At 45.8% G+C, this 19,882-nt stretch overlaps 1 protein-coding gene across 1 annotated transcript in view; it reads left to right on the forward strand.

The window, feature by feature from the left end:
- LOC149347415 (guanylate cyclase 32E-like) overlaps positions 1-19,882 on the forward strand; it is a 267,784-nt gene that overhangs the window by 51,463 nt on the left and 196,439 nt on the right. The window lies entirely within an intron of this gene.

Raw genomic sequence — 19,882 nt, forward strand, 5'->3', positions numbered from 1 at the left:
ATAGCAGACGACAAGGCCTGTGCGTGCACGCGCTCGATTGAAAATCTCCGCACCAGTGATTTGTGACGCTGCTAACGCTGCTGACGCGCTGCACCTGCACCAAGAAACTGGAATTGCACCGCGCCGGCACCAACGGAACTTTTTCAGAATTAGTGCAGAGAACCACTTCTGAATCGAACAGACCTACTATGTGCGCACGTGCCGCAATTGTCAACGACGAAAAACACCCCCTGTCAAGCCAGCTGGACTTTTACATCCCGTTCAAGTGCCCAGACTCCCGTTTGAGCAAGTTGGCATGGACCTTCTCGGCCCTTTTCCAACTTCATCTTCGGGAAACCGGTGGATTATCGTCGCTAGTGATTACCTTACGCGCTACGCTGAAACCAATGCCCTCCAGCGCGGCACAGCAGCCGAGGCTGCGAAATTTTTCGTGGAACGCATCGTCCTCCGGCATGGCGCTCCAGCACTAATTATCACGGATAGAGGCACCGCTTTCACTGCCAAACTCTTGGAATACCTCATGCGGCTGAGTGGCACTACTCACAGGAAAACAACCGCCTACCATCCCCAGACGAATGGCCTGACCGAGCGCCTCAACAAAACTCTCGTCGACATGCTGTCCATGCATGTTGACGTTGAGCATCGATCTTGGGACGATATCCTGCCATATATTACTTTCGCGTATAACACGGCTCAACAGGAAACCACGCGGAGGACGCCCTTCTGTCTGTTGTACGGCCGCGAAGTGTCGACAATGTTGGAAGCAATGCTGCCCCATGATGGCCGCGACCCCGACGTTGGCGCCGAGGAGTTCACGCTTCGCGCAGAAGAAGGTCGACAACTTGCAAGAGTGCGCATCCTGAACCAACAAGACCGTGACGCCCGACGTTACAACCGCCGCCACAGACTGATGACGTTCGCCCCGGACGACAAAGTGTGGGTATGGACCCCCATTCGACGCCGTGGCCTTTCCGAAAAACTGCTCAAGCACTATTTCGGCCCCTACCGAGTTCTCCGTCAGCTAAGCGACGTAACCTATGAAGTTCTCCCTGATGGGGCTTCCCGGACTACTCGCCGTCAGCAGAGACCAGAGATTGTTCATGTAGTGCGGATGAAACCCTATTTTTCGCGAGATATTCAGTGACTAAGTGCTGTGCGTTACTCTGTTTTTTTTTGTTTCTTTCTCCCTATTTTCTTGTTAAAGCATCGGGCCGATGCTCATTCCGAGAGGGAGGGTAATGCCGCGTCTACAACAATAGCCGCTCGGCGGCTGTTCGGCACGCAGCCCGTGCGCCACACGGTTCGCTGCTGAAGAAGACGAAGCTCGACGTTCCAGCCTGGCTGTCTCTGTGTGCACTGGCATCATCTCGGTGTTGGCGTTCCTCTGCCGTCTGGACGCGGCGCTACCTGTACCAACTGCTACGTGACAATATAAATGAGTGGGCGTCACTAAGGTTGTTCTTCCCATAGTAACAAAGGAAAACGCTTTAAACGGGTCTCTGCGAAGAACGCCAATTCGTGTGTTGTTTCTGATACCTCATTCAACGCCTTTACTAGATTCCGGTTTTTTGGTTAACGCTCCGAAAGAATGAAACGGGAGATTTAACATCTGCGGACTAAATGGGAGAAGTCGTCTTAGCTAGGAACTTTCTGGGGACAGCCGTTTAACTACGAGCTGTGTAGACACCTAACGAATACGTGGCAGCAACATTCTTTCGGATTTAGGTTCACGCAACGTGCCCTCGTGAATGGTTAGGGAGCTGCGCCTCCCCTACCGTTTAACGCCAGCGTTCATCACGCCGGGTGTGAATCTTTAGCTTTTTCGAAGTAATCCTCTGCTTGCGGCGCAAGCCACGGAGGGCCATAAAGAAGCGTGCGTTTAGGTCAGGAACAAAGCCTTGCTGCATGTCATCGTTAAACTTCTGACTCTTTCTTTCTCCGTGCTCGTTCCGCCAAAGGCCTACGCTCCTGCAGTCACGGAAACTGCGAAACTTTCAGAAAGCGTTTCTGTCGCTTTAGACTTAACTAGCTATTTATTAGGAACACGGTTAACTTGGCAGAATGTAGGAGTGTAAAACACAATACACCTCGTTTGGCGGGAAAACATAGTTCGCATTAGTTTAACCTGGAGCAGCCCCTACAAACGTTTTGCAGGAACGTACTCCTCCCATAGAAGCATGTATTTGCTGGAAATGGTGACTTGCTGTGACTTGTGTAATACCGCGATTGTTTATTCACTGCGGCATGCATGCGATACTTTGTAATTCAGTACAGCGGTTACTGTACTGTGAAGGAGTGAAAAGACGGTCTGAACTTAAATGAACGTGATATCATATCTCACTTAATACCTGAATTTCATGAACAGGGGCAAAATTACGAAGCCATGATGCTTTCTCAGCCGTTCAATCAAGATACCACCAACGAAAAAAAAAACGATCAGAGACCAGCTGGATTTTCCAATTTGCTTCACATGAAACATCAGTACGCTGGGGCCTCAGATGCCATGTCAGGCCATCTCAGGTATTAAATTCGGCTGGAATGCCTTACCATTTTATACCCAATATATCAATAGTTTCTCCGACGCCGTTATTTAATGCCTTCCTGGGTGTTGTCTAAAAAAAATTAACTTTTTTCATTTTGTAATGCGATTTATCCTTTATCCTTTTACATTCTTGTTCAGTGTCAGCTCGGAATTCAGGTAATCTTTTTCTGCTGTAACACCTGCAATAGCGCTACTTTACTTCTCCTCTCATACCAGGGTTTTCATTTTATTGTAATAAATGATGGTTATTTCGCTTTTCTTTTCGTATATCTTTATGTCATTCCGAGCCAGCCACTAAACGTTCTTGTTGTCTTGATCATTTCATCAGTGATCCTCACTTGTGACCTTCGAATTCCCTTTAGCCGGAAGGGCGGCAGAATTGTGTACGCGACCCCATATTTTACCTTGTTACTGCTTATTGCAGAATAGTAATAACTTAATACGTCAAAACTACTAATAACATTCCACTTCTTACAGCCAGACACTCATGTATTTCAGCCCTTCAGGGAACACTCTATCGTAAAGGTGCAGCACTGTAAACAATTAGGTTGTGATGGTCATTCATCAAACCTTACGCACCAGCTTGCATTCCGAAGACTTATTAGCAATTAAGCGAACTAAGACGGCCTTATAGCGCTGAGAATTGGCCTTCGACGTCTTCGAAATTCGGCAGGGATTGTTATGAGTAGTTATTTTAAACTGTTCTTAACTATCGTGGGCTCAGTAAAAAGTTCAAGCGTGCGAAAGCCGCAATGGGCTTCTCTTGAAGTAACTGGAATGGTACCGCTTTCCCCCAACTCCAAGTTTCGGGATGATGTTGATGATTACGATTTGGACATCACTTGCTCCCGCCAAATCTCGTCCGCCAGTTGGGAATACCGACCCCAATGGCCGAGGACCGATAGAAAGGAAAACGAAAATTGCGAGGACACTTTGGCAAATAAAGCGTTGAGAGCGAAAGCCGAAGAAACTACGCCGTGACGACTTAAGGTGGATGGGACGTCACATCGTTCCCGTCGCTATATCGGTACCCAAATTATACATCTCTCGGGGATCTTAAGTGCTAATTACGCTTAATTACACATTTCTCCATCTAACCACCCGACACTAATCAGACGTTTTTCCGACCATTCTGTCACAATTTTCGCTAAGCCGTAACGACTTTCGGTGGATGTCATGTCACACCGTTCCCGCGGCTATATCGGCGTCCACACGTTTCGACGCAATTTCGACATTTTTGCCTATAATTAATTAACTAATGGACCCACACTCATCAATATTGGCTTCTAGGTTCATTTTTTCCTCGTCTATCTGAAGCAGCATTGGTTTACTTCTATCTTTTTAATTCCCGAGTGAAACGCGTGTTACACGGTTTGTTAACGGACGACAGTATGAGCCGTTAAAAGCTTTCGCCTTAATGGAAAGGTTACGAAGTTCTCTTACCCAATAAGCGTGGCAACTGACGCCCACTAGCGGGTAACGCCAGCACCAACGCTTCTGCCTCCGTTGCCGGGGCCAACGCGGCGGAGAACATCGGTGCTGCCGTCTCTGCCGTCTCTGCCGCGGCGGTGTGTATCGTGTCGAGTAGCGGCGACTGTTTGTTTTGAGTCTGGTGGCCGCCGCTTGCGGACGATGGGCTCTCATCGGACAGCGCGCAGAAATAGCAGCGCGCGTGAGGAGCACTGCTGGGCCGCTTCCGGCGCTCCAGGAACCGTGGCAACGACGACGGGGTCTACGTCAATTAAGAGCGCGCACGCATTGGGGACACGGAATAGGTGTAGCAAAGCGAGGAGATGGAGTATTCCGAAATGCCGGACGCAGCGAGTAACATGGAATGACAGTGCTGAACAAACTGTTTCCTTCTCCTCTGTATGGACTTGAGAATGCCCAGGCGTCAATGTGTTTAGGCGCTGTCAAAATAGATGCTTGCGGAACGGTCAGGTGGTTCGGATGTTCGCTCAAGCAGGAGAAGGTCCTCTAACTCACTTGAACAGCGGGGGCTGTCAAGTGCGCTTTTTCGTTGGAGGGAAATGTTCTGTGTTATTTGTTTGAAATGTGAATGAACCATGGAAGGGTGTAGAGTGAGGACTTAATGTATGTAAGATGAGCAATCGATGAAATGAACGGCAGCGCAACAAGGACACTAACAAGAGAGGGGACACCACATGCGCATGTGGTGTCCCCTCTCTTGTTAGTGTCCTTGTTGCGCCGCCGTTCATTTCATCATGCACCAACTCGCCCCTCAGGCCATTCTTCTGAGCAATCGACATCATCACTGAACGCTTTTCACCGTACTGCGCTTCGGAGACAGCGAAATTAAAGTGAACGGAATGCGCTATGATGGCGCCTTGGCTTTTTTTTTATTTCTTCGGGATTCGCAGACATAATGCAGGAGAGAACATTTTGACGGGCTCGCATCTAAAGTACTTGCATCAAAGTTGGAAGTCAGTGATGTGCCGTTGCCTTTCCTGTCGCTTTCTCTACTTGCGCTGTGCATTGGGGATGCAGCCAGCCAACTGACCCACACTTTGTGAATACAAAAAGGGCCTTTGATAGCCACTTTGTGAATAAAATTATGGCTCTAGTAGCCACTGCGAGACACCTAAACAAAACGTTCATCCAAGCTCATGATCCATGTCAGTGCAGAGCGAAGGATACTGAAAGGCTGTTAAACACAACGTTCAGCTTTTTGCTGCAAGAAAAATAAGGCCTGCGTTGCTTTGACGTCATGGACGATATCGTAGATTTTTAGCTGGAGCCGTAATTCCACGCGAAGAGGTGTTAGCAGAAGTGAACTAAATTAAGAACAATAATTTCGCGTAGTTTGTCATCAGATGTATTCTTCCCTGCGAACATTGTTCCTAAATGGGTTACAACTTCACGTGGGTACAAGAATATTGCAACTCGGCGACCATTGTCTGCGATGCGATTCTACCCTAACATTTTTTTTTCTGAAACATGGCTATTGGGCTTGAGATATCCAACAAACTTGCTGTAATAGATTCCGCTCGCCGGTTCTACCTTCACCGGTTCAGACAACAAGTTTACGCCAACCAGTGTCTCAATGGAGGCAAATACGTATGTAAGCAAGGTATTTGCTCGCTGCAAGTACATGCCATGAAGGAAGACGAAAAACAGTTCTTTGTAGTGGCTGGTTGGTTTTTGGTTTTTGGGGGTTTAACGTCCCAAAGCGACTCAGGCTATGAGAGACGCCGTTGTGAAGGGCTGCGGAAATTTCGACCACCTGGGGTTCTTTAACGTGCACTGACATCGCACAGTACACGGGCCTCTAGAATTTCTCCTCCAAAGAAATTCCAGCCGCCGCGGCCGGGATCGAACCCGCGTCTTTTGGGTCAGCAGCCGAGCATCATAGCCACTGAGCCACCTTTGTAGTGGCGTCTTCCATATTAAGGCGAAAGCCTTTAATGGTTCATACTGTCGTCCGTTAGCAGAGGGTGTCACACGCTTTTAGCTGAGGAACTAAAAACGATAGAAGAAAACCAATTGTTGTTTTAGATAGAGGAGAAAAAAATGAACCTAGAATCCAGGTTTGATGACTGTAGAATAAACATTTAATTAATTATAGGCAAAATGTCGAAATTGCGTCGAAATAGCACGGACGTCGATATAGCCACGGCAACGGTGTGCTGTCACATTCACCGGAAGTCGTCACGACTTAGTGAAAATTGTCACAGAATGACCGGAAAAACGGCAGATTTGTGTGAAATTAGATGAAAAAATGTGTAATTAAGCATAATTAGCACTTCAGATTTCGAAAGATGTATAATTTGAGTATCGATATAGCCACGGTAACGGTGTGACGTCACATCCACCGGAAGTCGTCACGGTATAGCGGCTTTCGCCTCTCAACACTTTAGTTGCCAAAGTTCCTGGCAATTTTGGTTTGCGTTACCGTACGTCGCCCAACGTTCCACGCACACGTGGAGTACGCACACCGGATCTAAGATGTGGGGCAACCAAGCGTGGAGTGCTCGTCGATGAAAACAGGCGCTCCTAAGCAACCATGTCATTGACAACGCCACTGGGTGTTCCGCATATGTGCACAAAACATGATATGCTTGATAGTGTGTACGACTGTTCTAGAGGTGGCGAAATGGGCAAATTTGTTACCATAACGCGCTTAAGAAAAACAGTGCAACCTTTCGCCTGCATGTTTGCTTCCTAATATGGCTAATGCAATTTACGTAATCACATGGATAGCTTTAGTTTCGTTTACTTTACATGCTTCAATGGCTATGGGCGTCATATAACGGGAATTTCACCTAAAATATTCTGGAATTTTTACAAAGCGTTTTTGAATTAGAAGAGCACTTTTTTCGGCATAGTGTTGTCAGCGGTGTAGCGCGTCACAATACAGCTAAGACGCACCAAATAATAGGCTGGTTGACTAATACTGAATAGCTAACTTTTTAACTGTAGGTCATTAGCTTTCTTATTTATTGAGGTGTGTAGCCCACTGTAACTAATACCCACACTGGCCGTGGGAATTTCGAAAGCACAGTTACTCTCTGTGTGCTATGACCGAAATAATTTTCGCTATTTTGACGAATGACCGGCACTGGAGGATTTGCATAGTCTGGAAGTTTCTCTAAAACGCATATATTTTGGCTCGATGTAGCCAAAACAACTTGGGCCGCAGCGACTAGGGTAAGTCTGTTTAATAAATTGTAGAAACTGATGTGGATATTGCGTTATGGATAAATAAGGAGACTAAGAGTTCAGGTAAAAAGTTGTTTATCAAAATTTAGTTAGAGATCCTATTTGTTAGCACGTCTTAGATGTTTCCGGTGCACTATACTGCTAACAATGCTATGCCAAAAAAAGTGTTCTGTTAAAACAGAAGAACAATTTTTAAAAATCGGAGAACATCTTAGGTGCAACAACTAGTATTACACATATAAGAAGCGAGATGCAGAGGGAAACTTGATTACAGGTACTCTTGTACCTCGCCATGAATACTGACAGGCGATTATAGCAAATTCATGCGATAGGACGTTAAAATAGGCAGCTGCCTGAAGCGTGACTGAGGAAGCGAAGCACGGCTCTTCAGTCTTCCTTCTTTTTTTATGGAGAACTCACTCTGGATCAGCATAGAACTTCGGGAACGTGGGCGTGTGACCTTCAGGGAATGACTGTTATATATTTTTTGTTGATTTTTAAACGAATGCTGTTGTTATGGGTTGTGCAGCATTGCAATTCACTCCTGTTGACTGGGGCAGAGAACGAGGGGGGCTTCATTGAGATCTTTTAGTTCATTTTAATAAATGATAATTTATGCTTTAGTTCATTTTAATAAATGATTAATTTATGTTCTCTATTTTCAACGTTGGGTCAAAGGGTGCTTGACTGAAGCGACAATCTGGTGTTTTTTAACTAGCAAAACCCGCGCTGTCATCAGCGAAAGTCAACACTCTTTTTTACGTTCTGACAAGAACATTCCTGAGTCTGAATGTTACCACGTCATTTATAAGCGCTCTTGACGAAAGCGCCTACACAACAATTAAGTTTATTTTAAAACGTCAGCTGTTACTGAAAAGTTGCAATGGCTATCGCCCTGTACCTAAACAAAAAAAACTGTGTCACCATTGACGTGACCTAAAAAAACAAAAAAGGCAGAAGCAGCCTCCTTCCTCCTTCATTATCTCGCAGCGGGTTTCAATGCTTGGATGGCAGCGAGCTCGAGAAGCAAAAGAAAAATATTGAAGCAAAACTAACTTTCAGTGCGTGAAAGCGAAGCGTGCCTTGCTCCCGTTGGTGCCGTGGGTGGCGATTTTAGATGGGCATATCTCAAGGCAAAGGGGCAGCTAAAACTGTGCTTTGGCGCCTTGGCGACTTTTTGGCTAATCTGAGACTAATGTTTGGCGGATTACTGACCGGAATTTTTCGCAGCTTTTCAAAGTACGTTGTCAAACAGCGCCAAGGACAAGGGACAAAAGAAAGGAAGACAAGTCAAGAGCTGACTCGCAACTAAATGCTTTATTTGCTAAAACCTTCGAATATAAAGGAACACTCAAGGGCACGGAAAGTGCTGATACAGATAAAACGCAACAACAAAATAATAAAAACCACACAGAGATGCGTGCGACCTTCAAACATTCTGACCAATGTTTGTAAAGAATGAGGAATGGTTGAAGGTCGCGCGCTTTTCTGGATGGTGTTATTGTTGTGTTTTATTTGTATCATGTTCCTTTATATTGGAAGGTTTTAGCAAATAAAACAATCAGTTCCGATTAAGCGCTTGTCTTCCATTTCTTTTTCTGGTCCCTCGTCTTTCGATTTGGTTTAGAATTAACATATTGTAATTAGTCTAACTCAGCATTTTGTAAAAGTGCTGACAGAGAAGTTTGACATAAACATTTTGCTGTTTGTAATCAATTTACGATAACAAAGCCCAACCTTCTGACAGTGGTACTAGTCGGGTGTGCTGCTTTCATGTGTGTGTTAAACAGTATCTGGCGGAAAGCTTCAAAATTGGTTGAAATTGAAAAATGCATTAAATGAGAAACACGACCAACCACATGGTGCTTTCTCAAGAACCCGAAACTATATGCACAGAAATGTGGATCACAAGTCTGAAGTCTTCAGCTCTGCCATATAACAGAACTGCAAGCGCCCATTCAATTGAACACCTCTACATGGTCTAATTTCCTTCAGCCTCGAGACAGAAAATTTTAGAGAAACGTTGAGTGAGAGCCTAACCAAACTTCCGCCAGAAAGCAAAGGCTGCATTGACGAAATAGGTTCCCTATTTTTATGGAGAATGAAAATTCCACTGGAACTGCTGCTGCTATGTGCATTATGGGCGCTGCGCCGGATGATCGCTGTCAATTCTAAAGCTACTGGAAGCTCTAAAAGCGGGACAAAAAACACTAGCATTCTCTCATAATTTTTCTCGATGTCCTTAAAGCATGATGGTTGTGAAGCTTAGCAACTTGTGCTGGTTGACAACAACTTGAAGAAAACAGCCCGCTCAAGTTTTTGGTATGTCGCAGCTGCGCACAAAAAATGTTTTGGCCCATGCTGTCTCCTCCACTTCACAGAAACTGCTCTCAGGTTGTTGTGGCTTGTGATTTTGAACACCAAGTATGAGCGCGTTTTGTTGGAAGTTGCCTTGGGAAAACGGAACGAAGGAAAAGGATGGAGCTGGAGTGGCCTGTGGCAAGAATAAGACTGAGACAGAGAGAGAAAGGTTTTATGGGGGTTTAACGTTCCAAGCCACTCAGGCTATGAGGGACGCCGTAGTGGAGGGCTCCAGAAATTTGGACCACCTGGGGTTCTTCAACGCGCATTAACTTCGCAGAGTACACGGGCCCCTAGAATTTCGCCTCCATTGAAATTCGACTTACGTAGGTGGGATCGAACCCGTGTCTTTCGGGTCAGCAGCCGATGGCTACAACCAGTGAGCCGACGTGCCGGCTGAGACCGAGAGAGAAGGAACTGAAAGGCAGGGAGGTTAACTAGGCTACGCCCAGTTTGCTACCTTACACGTGGGAAGGGGAACGGTGGGAGAGAGAGAAAGGGGAAGAGGAAAAAAGATAAGTTGCTCACGTGTGCGTAGGTCATTACTAATAGGATTCCAAGGTTCCAAGAGAACGCAAGCGTAGCAGGAGGCGGCAGAAAGTTAGATGAGCGGATGAGATTAAGAAGTTTGCGGGAATACTGTGGCCGCAACTGGGAATGGGCAGGGTTATTTGGAGAAACATGGGATAGGCCTTTGCCCTGCAGTAGGCATAGCCATGCTGCTGCTGATGATGATGAAACTGGGCACACTGCAGGTTCAGAAGCTTGAACTCAACACTGGGTTCTTTAAGAACTTCAAAAGCGCCTTCACAGCTGTCCTCTGAGAAGAAGGTTTAGTCCAAGGAGTCAGAATCTTGGCTTCCGTAAAGGGACAAAGATCTAAGAGGACTAAGGTTGGAGCAAGTGCTGCGGCTGCAGGAAAAAACTTCGTCATCGTTTTAGGTTCACAGTAGTCCGCAGAAAATGAACGCGAACTATGTCAGGGGCGGCCCCATATACTGTAGTTGATATCGACGGAGACGAGGATTTATAATTGATAGCGGCTAATTGGGCTCTGAAAGGAACAAATTGGCTACTTGTGGCTACTTTTCACTTCTGTTATGGCTTCTCTGCTGAGCTTCTCAACAAGAACAGTTCTTGATGTTCCCTTTAGTGCATATTCTACTTAGACTAAGAACGATCGGAAAAAGGACACTCTCACAAAAGAAAGATGCACGCAGGGAAGGGTACGCACTCCATGAGCTGTGTTCTGGAGTGGTTATTGCTTATGTCCTTCTGTTGTGAGCACGTTATTTTTTCGGTTTTTTTTCTTCAGTGGAGCAGAGAGATGTGGAAGCCTCCACGCGGCAGTTGACTCAGCTTTCCTCTGTCCATAACCTCCTCTCCACAATGTTGCGCGGGAGCAAATTGGTTCGATGATTATGAGGATGTCCTCAGGCTTAACGGCACATACCCACGGCGGGGGATTGGCCAACCCGAGCGCTATCGCTTCTTTCTTCTCCTTAACGCTTCAAAGCGCTCCTTCTTTCCTCCCTGTTGAAGTCCACGTATTGTGACGAAGTTTCGGACAACCCTGATGCCACTTACAACAATGAAGTAACAAAGCCCACTTCACGCAACGCCGGCTATAATGCCAACAATGCTATAATGCCGTTTTTTTTTTTAGAAGGTTCAGAACTTTTACACATAAGGATTTTGAGGTAATGAGAAGCTCTTTGCGCCACTCTAATACCCATGTTGGCGGACGTCAAAAAACAGGCGAATCATCCTTACTGGTAAAGGGATTAACTAAATTTTATAGCTTAACTTTTTGATAGGCGCCTGATCGCAATTCTAGATTTGTAGCGCGGCCGTTAGATCAGGCAAGCGGCCGTAAACTAGCGAGAAGATTATGACAACAATCCGAAGGGACATAGATGCGTGATTAAAGCAATGAATTCATTAAAATAACGCTGCAACTGACGGCATCACGCATGTGGCTTGTAGCTAGCGTTTGACGAAGCTATAACAAACTTCCAGAACGATTCACGAAAACTTTTTGGCGCACCACTGCTTCTCGAAATGAGGACATGCCTCTCAGATTTTGAACAGCCGATCCCATAAATATTGAAATAATCTCCGGACTCTGAGTACCGAGAAACCCAGCTTACGACTCCGTCTTAGGACCGCTCGGCACAAAAACGCAGCAGACTGGAGAAAGCGGTCGAAAATCGGATTAGAGCGCTAACTTCGTAAACAAGACTTACGTAATGGGCTATGCTTGCGAGTTGCAGATGCAAACATGGAAATGGGCCACCAGTGCGGAGCGTTCTCGCCTGAACAAGTTTCGTACCGAACTACTAAGCCCAATATTTGTTCAAGACGCAAGAGTTTGTTCCCAACCCTGCAGGTACTAGGCGGAAGTTATTTTTGCATTGAGAATGTCTGTTATTTTCCTAGCGTAAGCCTCGAATGTCGCGACAACATTTTATGCGGCAAAAAGAGGAACGCACTTGAGGTGAAGGGTGCGCAAGAAGTGTGCGTTCAGCAAAGCATTACCACGAAGCCGGGATGGTGCCCAGCCAGTGCTGTGAAGCGTCACAGCCTATAGCGCTGATGATGATGATGAATGGCACATACCCACGGCGGGGGATTGGCCAGGGTGCATAGCAGATACAAATGCACTCATGTACAGGGAATGGAGGTCACTGTTTCGTTCTATTTCTTTCTTAGGTCACGGATTATGTCAACGCACTATTTTTGAACATTCAAGGCCAATACCCTCATAGTGGCTGCCAAAGAAACCAGAAGGGCTTGTCTCGAATTGATGTGTGTAGTAGAGATTCCAAGAGAAGGCAAGCGTAGCAGGGGGCGGCCGAAAGTTAGGTGGGCGGATGAGATTAAGATGTTTGTAGGGATACGGTGACCGCAGCTGGCAAGGGACAAGGTTGATTGGAGAGACATGGGAGAGGCCTTTGTCCTGCAGTGGGCGTAGTCAGGTTGACCATGATGATGCTGAAACAAAAACAAGAAATATTTTTGAACATATTTGTGGAAAAATGAAATTCAGAGTTCCACTTCACTACTGCTCGCATTTTATTCCTGCTAATGGCCTTGAACCGGCGCCCTCAATCTTGCAGGGACTGCAATGACGCTAACTGTGAGTGAACTCATCAGAAATGATGAAAAAAAAATTGGAGGGGGCACTTAAAGGGCAACTGCATAGATTTTAGAAGTCGACGAGCTTAAAAGAGTTGATTGTGTGAAACTTCCATGTCAAGTATGCGAAGTCATTTTGGGCTAGCCTTTGAAACGGTGACGTAATCACCAATTGAAATTGTGGCGGCCTTCAACCTTCTCAGCAGCGCTTTGCGCCAAGTGAGGGACGCATGATGACGTCATCGAAGGTATATATCGGCATATTTGCAACGCCTAAACGCATGCTTTGAAGGAAAAAAACCAACGCCCCCGAAGGTAAAGTCCGCCGAACGTTGTTTGGCAGCGTCCAACGAGGCACGGCAGGACATGGCTGACGGCAGCGGTAATTTGAAATCATACCTTCCGTGACGTCACGCTGAACTTCCCCGCACTCCTTCGGTGCTTTAAAGAGAATTGCGAAGTTCAATCGTCGATTACGTCACTATTTTAAATGGCAGTGCAAAAAAACTTGGCATGGTTTACCTACAGGCTATATAGACTTGAATCCTTGAGTATCCCGAAAATCTCAAAAAGTGGCGCAGTTGTCCTTTAATGTAAGCCTTAAGAGTATGACGCGATAGCTTAATGGGCTAAGTCCCATACATGAAGAATTTGTGATTCTTTAGTTTCCTTTCATAGATCCCTAGGAGTTCTCCCATCACTTCTTCCGCGGTAGTGAAGCGATGCACCACTGCCGTATACGATGGCAGGTGCTGCCACCTATGGGGCTTGTGCGACACAGGTTGCTCTTGCGCAGCAACCTGTAGCGACCAATCATTAATTAAAATGCCAAACTGCCACGGTACCCAGTTTCCTCTCAATCTGTTGGGCAGGTTGTGATGCCGACACAAGGTTACGTGGCATGGGTATCCCACCTGCCTCCTCAGATGCTAATCTGTGGATTGTTGTGGACGTTTCGCTCGCGATAAACGAAGCTGACGACGCCGAAGCCGGATTTTGTGAAACGCAAGCTTGTTAACGCTGCCGCCTTAAAAAGCTACCCTTTTTATGCTTACAGTACACACTTAAAGGAACAAAACACAAAGGTATTTGGAAGAAAGGATAAAAAGGAGTAACTTACGCATTTCGCGTGGACCTTGAACAAGACGAAAAGGTATGATTATGTAGAGCATCTATGCCAGTTGGTCCTTTCCTTAGCTACCATTTAGCTGTCTGGCTTAATGGGTAATTTGAGCGCAGCATTTATCTCAAGCAGAGGTGACTACTATACAATGCGACCTATGCACATTCCCGCAGCGGGCGTAAGACTTGTTATTCGCTTAAGCTGAAAGATGGACTTGCGTCACTAACTGCGAAAGCTTCAGCCTTGTGGCCATGTGTTCCTGTAAGAAAGGAGTGTAATATGGCTCTCCTCACTGCGCTTATGGAAAATTTCGCTTTCCAGGGGGTTCAAACTTGCTTTGAGGCATTTATTCCGACGGCGTCGAAGACTTCATTTGAAGCTTAACGGAAAGTGTGCCCGACACGTGAAAAGTACAGGATCGGTTCAAACATACTTTGTATTTCCGCCATGAGTATCAGCCCACAATATTGACTTAATAAAAGAATGAATTATTTTGGCTCACTGTAGATGATCAGCGAAAACTGTTCCTGTATTGACTTGGTCGTTGCAATCAGTCGATCTGCCCAGCTACTCAATGATGCGCTGCGGCTGTCCAAAAATACCGACGAGCGATTTAAAACTTGACCATATGGGAATGGGAGTGTGCTGGCACTTGTGCGATAAATCGTATCAGATACTAACGGATAAATAAAAGGCCCTTTAAAGAAACCCTTTCACGAAATAACCTTGGTCTAATGAAGTTCTCTTTCCAAAAAGGGAAACACATTTCTCAGCGGGGTACATATATCAGTGACATTTCTTACGCGGAGGAGAAAGGGTGGTGGTTGAAATGAGGGAGGGTGAGAAAAAATGTGAGAGTTTCAGAAAAAGCGTCAGGCCACGCACGCTGCTCTGGACGCGCAGGTTACATACTTATTTCAGGTGTTTCCGAATACAAAGCCAGCGCGCAATTCTGGTTTCAAATGCCAGCACAGTCGTGAGCAATGAGAGGGATTGAAGTTTGAGCATTCATATATTGATCCCTCCGTTAATTATGTGGGACAACCAAAGTTTTTATCTGCTTTGTAACTAGTTCCAAGTAAAAAAATACGACAGAACCGTATAAAAATTGCGACAAAATATTTTGTAGTTCTGTCGTATTGACAGATTTTTCTACTTTTCTAGTATGTTTCTCAAATACTGCAGCTTTTTCTGTAGTACGTAATTGTCTATTACAGTTCTGCAGTAACTATAAAAAATTCTTTTCTTGCTACGAAAGTTTGTCTTGTTACTGCAAGTTTTTGGTAAAAAAATTACAGATATTTTGTTTTGACTACAGAAAACTTTATGTTGCGTTTAATTTTTAATCTTGGCGTAGATTACCCAAAAGTCATCCTGAAAGTTAGTGTAGAAAGCAAGAGAAAAATCGCATTTTTTCGCGAAAAGTTTCTTCTATCTCATATTGGTCACGACTGTACGTAGACAAGACCGAAAAGGTTTTAAAAGTGATAAATGACTGCGAAGCCAACCTCTCAATGGATGGATGTAAGGAAAATAGGAAGTCCTTTTTGAAACGAGCTGGTGCCAGTTGCCGCCATTCTCGGCTTTTACTTTTATATTTCTTCAACGGTGTTAATGGAGTAATCAATCGGTCTATACATTCGCCATCTTCTTTAAATCGAAGTAAAATGGCAGCCTGCTTTGCACGCCACCTATCGAGCGGCGGTGTGCAAGCATCACTGCTGTACTTGATTTCACTGTGACGCTTTACCGTTGGACAGGCGTTACAGCGCTGTGATACGCACGCGAAAAAAATTCAGGGGGTACTTTGGCTCTCTAAAGTGCTACAAGGTGAAAGCCTTTCCTGGCGCACTGTTTAGCACTGACTGCGAGACTATTTGGGCTGTACTAGTTTGACTACATAATTTGACTACACATTACAACTACACACTTTGACTGCCGATATTGACTGCTTCTTCAGCACGAATCACTCTCTACTTCGATGAGTTCGGTTGTATCCATGGCTGTGCTCGCAGTAATGAGGTATATAATGTGGCCATCCACGGACGGCTTACGCCCCCTGTCGGAGCAGACGACAACTATTTTTATTAGTTGTCGTCTGCGCCAAAAGGGGGCATTAGGCTTCCGTGGGTGAGTGGGTGACCTCGTTACTTCAATTCCGCGCACTCTGACGTCATAACCATTTCGACCAACCGAAAAGTGTGACAACTCTGGTGATAACCTTCTGTCGACAACGATGAGGAATTAAAGGCTTTCGCCTTAATAAATGCTGCATGTAGGTGCCGCATTAGTTTTCCTAGGTGGATTGGCCTCGGTTCGGTAACAGAGCGAAGTTGTTCTTTTAGAACCGGCAAGAGTGACGAGGCTTAAACTCGACACCAGAGCAGAGAAAAGGACAGGTTAACCTTCGAATGCTTCACTCTTTTCTGGAGCAGCGCCTTGCTCGAACGGTCGGTCAGCGAGATAAGGGGACGACGGATTACGCGGAGTAGCTATTTTCCGGTGGAAACGTAGAGAGGATGCAACGTTTCTCACTTTCGATTGTTGATCGGTGGGTCAGTTTACAAAAGAAAGGAAACTGAAAACATACATGGTCTGTTCTGAAAGTAGGACTGATTTTTTTAAACAAAATTTATTCAAGAGAATAGTTAAAACGATTGCAATTTTTCAAGGTAGCACCCTTCCGCACCTGCATGCTGCTGCCAATGAGTTTTACAGTTTTCGTACGCCTCCAGGAACGCCTGGACCGGAATGCTGTCTAGCTCCCTCGTCACGTCCTCTTGAACCACCAATACCGATCCGTGATGTTTCCCCTTGTGCGTCGACTTTACTCTCGGGAATAGAAAAAAGTCTGGCGGGGCCAAGTCGAGACTGTAGTGGTGCTGAGGCAGCTTGCCGCCTTGTGCTGGGCAAAAAATCGGGGTCCTCATTCACATGATGAAGAAGATCCTACCGGTTGGCCGTTTCCTCCTCTGACAACACTCCCGCCACCAACTTCGCGCACGCTTTCCTCATTGATAAGTTTTCTGTCACGATCTCAAAAACTTGGGTTTGAGGAATGCTCAAGTCATCAGCAATCATTCTTATACTCATTCTACGATCACGTTAAGTAAATGTTTCATTCACATTTTCGTTAGTCTTGCTGGTCGAAGGACGTCTGGAGCGGTCGTCTTCCTCCACTCTTTCCTTACGTTCTCGGAACAGCTTGTGCTACTCAAAAAACACCTGATCTACCCATGGAAGCGTCACCGAAGGCCTCCTTAATCATGTTGTGAGTCTCTTTGCCCGTTTTACCAAGATTTACTCAAAATTTTATCGCGTATCGCTGATCCAGTAAACGCTCGATGATTCTGCGTGACGAGACGTTTAGACAGGGGTTCACAGTACAAGCGACCTCCTCTCATCATTGGCCGAGAGCCGACTGCCGATTTTCCCCAGCATTCCCAACATCCTCCTTCAACGATCCTGCACGCGCATACCACCTCTCGTCCGCCCATTCGCCCAGGAAAAAATCAGTCCTACTACTTTAAGAACAGACCCTGTACGTCGCTTGCGAATGAGAAGTTTCCGGTTATTGAAAGGAACGAAGCGAACGTAGAAAAAATTACTAGTAGGTCATCAAATATGGTGTGAATTCAACGTTAGCCGGTGTCCTAACCCCGTCACCCTACACTATAAACAGAGAAGAGCAAAAGGGGATTGCCAGAGAGAACAGTTTATTCTATTTTCACTCCTATATACACTAATTTATGTGTAGTGTAGTAACACGAGAATGAAACAGCTGCAAGTCAAAGCTGCTACCGAATTTCATTGCCTCCTTAGAGGTATGTCGCTGACCAAACACGGAAAGGGCAAAATATTTCCATTTACTTGACGCTGAAATTTGCTCGAGCGGCACCATCATCGTTCGTCTGTCTCTCACGTGTGCCGGGCTTCGGCCAAATGGACATGCAGTTCCTAATGCTGGCACCGTTGTCTCATCTTCTCGGCCATCGCTAGGATTCGTGGCATCGATGCACGCTTTCACTCATCTTCTGGGGAGTGTAACTGAGGACCTCCACGTAGGCGTCACTTGTAATGGCGCTGGTGTTCACGTTTAATAAACTCCTCCGAGTACTGCGTCATGAGGGCTATCCGCTCCTCCTCGGCACGGTACGCGACGGTTGATGTTGATGCAAAAACAGTCCGCATGCACAGGACGACGTGAACCAAGTGAACATCCCACAAGCCTATATTGCTATAATAATCTGTTACCAGCTGCGAAACATGTATCAACCGGTGTGTGGAAATACAGGTCGTTTCTGGTTAAATAACTCTATTTGAAATATAACATCACATAAACCAAGAGCCGCAAAACTGCATTTAGGGTTTCGGCATCAGCAGGTTTCTGGCAGCCATTCAGAGGCATGTCGAGCCGATGGAATAGCTTTTGGGCAGTGCGCGGATTATTTGAGGCCGCATGATTAGGTCCGTCGAAAAGAGGTTCAAGCGTTTAACAGAAACGAACGCTAAAGTAGACTTCCTGCGAAAGAAAAAAACTACAAAGTGCACAGAGAAGCTCCAACTGAAAATGCTCCGTCTAACCAGCCAGAAAATTAAGCAAGACCGGCTTGAGTTTGAGTTTGAGTTTATTTCGACAAACAAGGAGATACACTAATTGTGGCGGATACAAGGGGAAAAAGCTGCTCAGGGGCAGCTTGACTGGCCCCAAGTACCGTTACAACGGCTGCAGCAGGGCAGAGAGAAGGATTACGGAATAGTCTAAAAGTTAAAACAAAAGGCAAGAAAACCAAAAAGATAGAATTCAAAGAGTAAAAAAGGAAAGCAAAAGAAGACAAAAAGAAAAATAAACGCCGTACACAGCTTATTACAGAACACAGTCATGCGCACAAAAACATTTCAAACGGGTTTCTTAAAGAACAAGTGAGCACGTCTATGTTACATTGAATAAGGTCATTTAGTAACTTTCGTAACCTGTAGCTTAAAATTTGTTGACCATAATTCACAGCGCCGCGGCACCGGAGGGAAACGTGAAGGAATCCCGAAAAAAAAAATGACAAGTGCAAGAGTGAGTGAGGGAAACAATTTATTCCCGACGACCGACGTCCAAGTTCGAGTTACATGTCCTGCTTTGCAATACAGAGTCCTGGGAGGGAGCAGTGGCCGCTGTGAACTGGTTCTAAGTAAGACTCATGACGGTTGCTGTTTCAGAAGCAATTTTTAAACATGTATCACTACAGCGGGCACATTGTACGAGTTTTGATACTCGCCTATGCCCACGGATTCGATGTGACATGCACGGACGCTACAAACAGAAACAATGCCTTTATGTAGGGAATAAAGGAGCGAGATAACAAGATAAAAAAAACAATGTGAGGCCGTCTATCTTCCCCTCTGAGGTTTCGTTACTTCTTGCCAGCGTCTCGCCGACTCGGCAACAATGAATATCGATGCGAACACGACGTGAATCCGCCATCCGGACACCTACTCTCTCGGCCAGGCAGTGATGGATGACCGTGCCCACTCAGTCAGCGCGTGGCGTTACAATGCGGATAGGATTTCGCTCACGCCCCGAGAGTGCACCTGCGAATATGTGCCCGCCCCCAGAGGACCGCATCCATCCGGGTTTCCATTTAGGGCAGCTCAAGCCTGTCGTTCCCTCTTTCAACACCGGCAGCTTTCAGACGCGTTGCCATTCAGCGGGACGCCAACGTTGAAATTGATCCACCTTTCCCTGTGGTGTTTACTAGCATCGTTCTATATACGATGAATCAAGTCGGCACTGATTTTTGTTTTAAATTATATTTAGCCGCGGATTAGAGTGCTCACTATCAGCTACTAATAAATTATGATGGCTTCTTGAGTCGCAGTGTGTGCGCTGCCGCTGTTTTCAACATTCGCGATTTTAAAGCGAAAGCCTTTAATGCCTCATCTTTGTCGACAGAAGGTTTTCAGCAGAAGGTTGTCAGCAGAAGGTTGTCAGCAGAGGTGTCACGCTTTTTCTAGTCAGACCAGACGAAAAATCTTTGTGCATGATG

This window comes from Amblyomma mixtum, chromosome 4 (assembly GCF_055824585.1).
Source record: "Amblyomma mixtum isolate Tamu chromosome 4, ASM5582458v1, whole genome shotgun sequence".
In the NCBI taxonomy this organism is placed as follows: Eukaryota; Metazoa; Arthropoda; class Arachnida; order Ixodida; family Ixodidae; genus Amblyomma; species Amblyomma mixtum.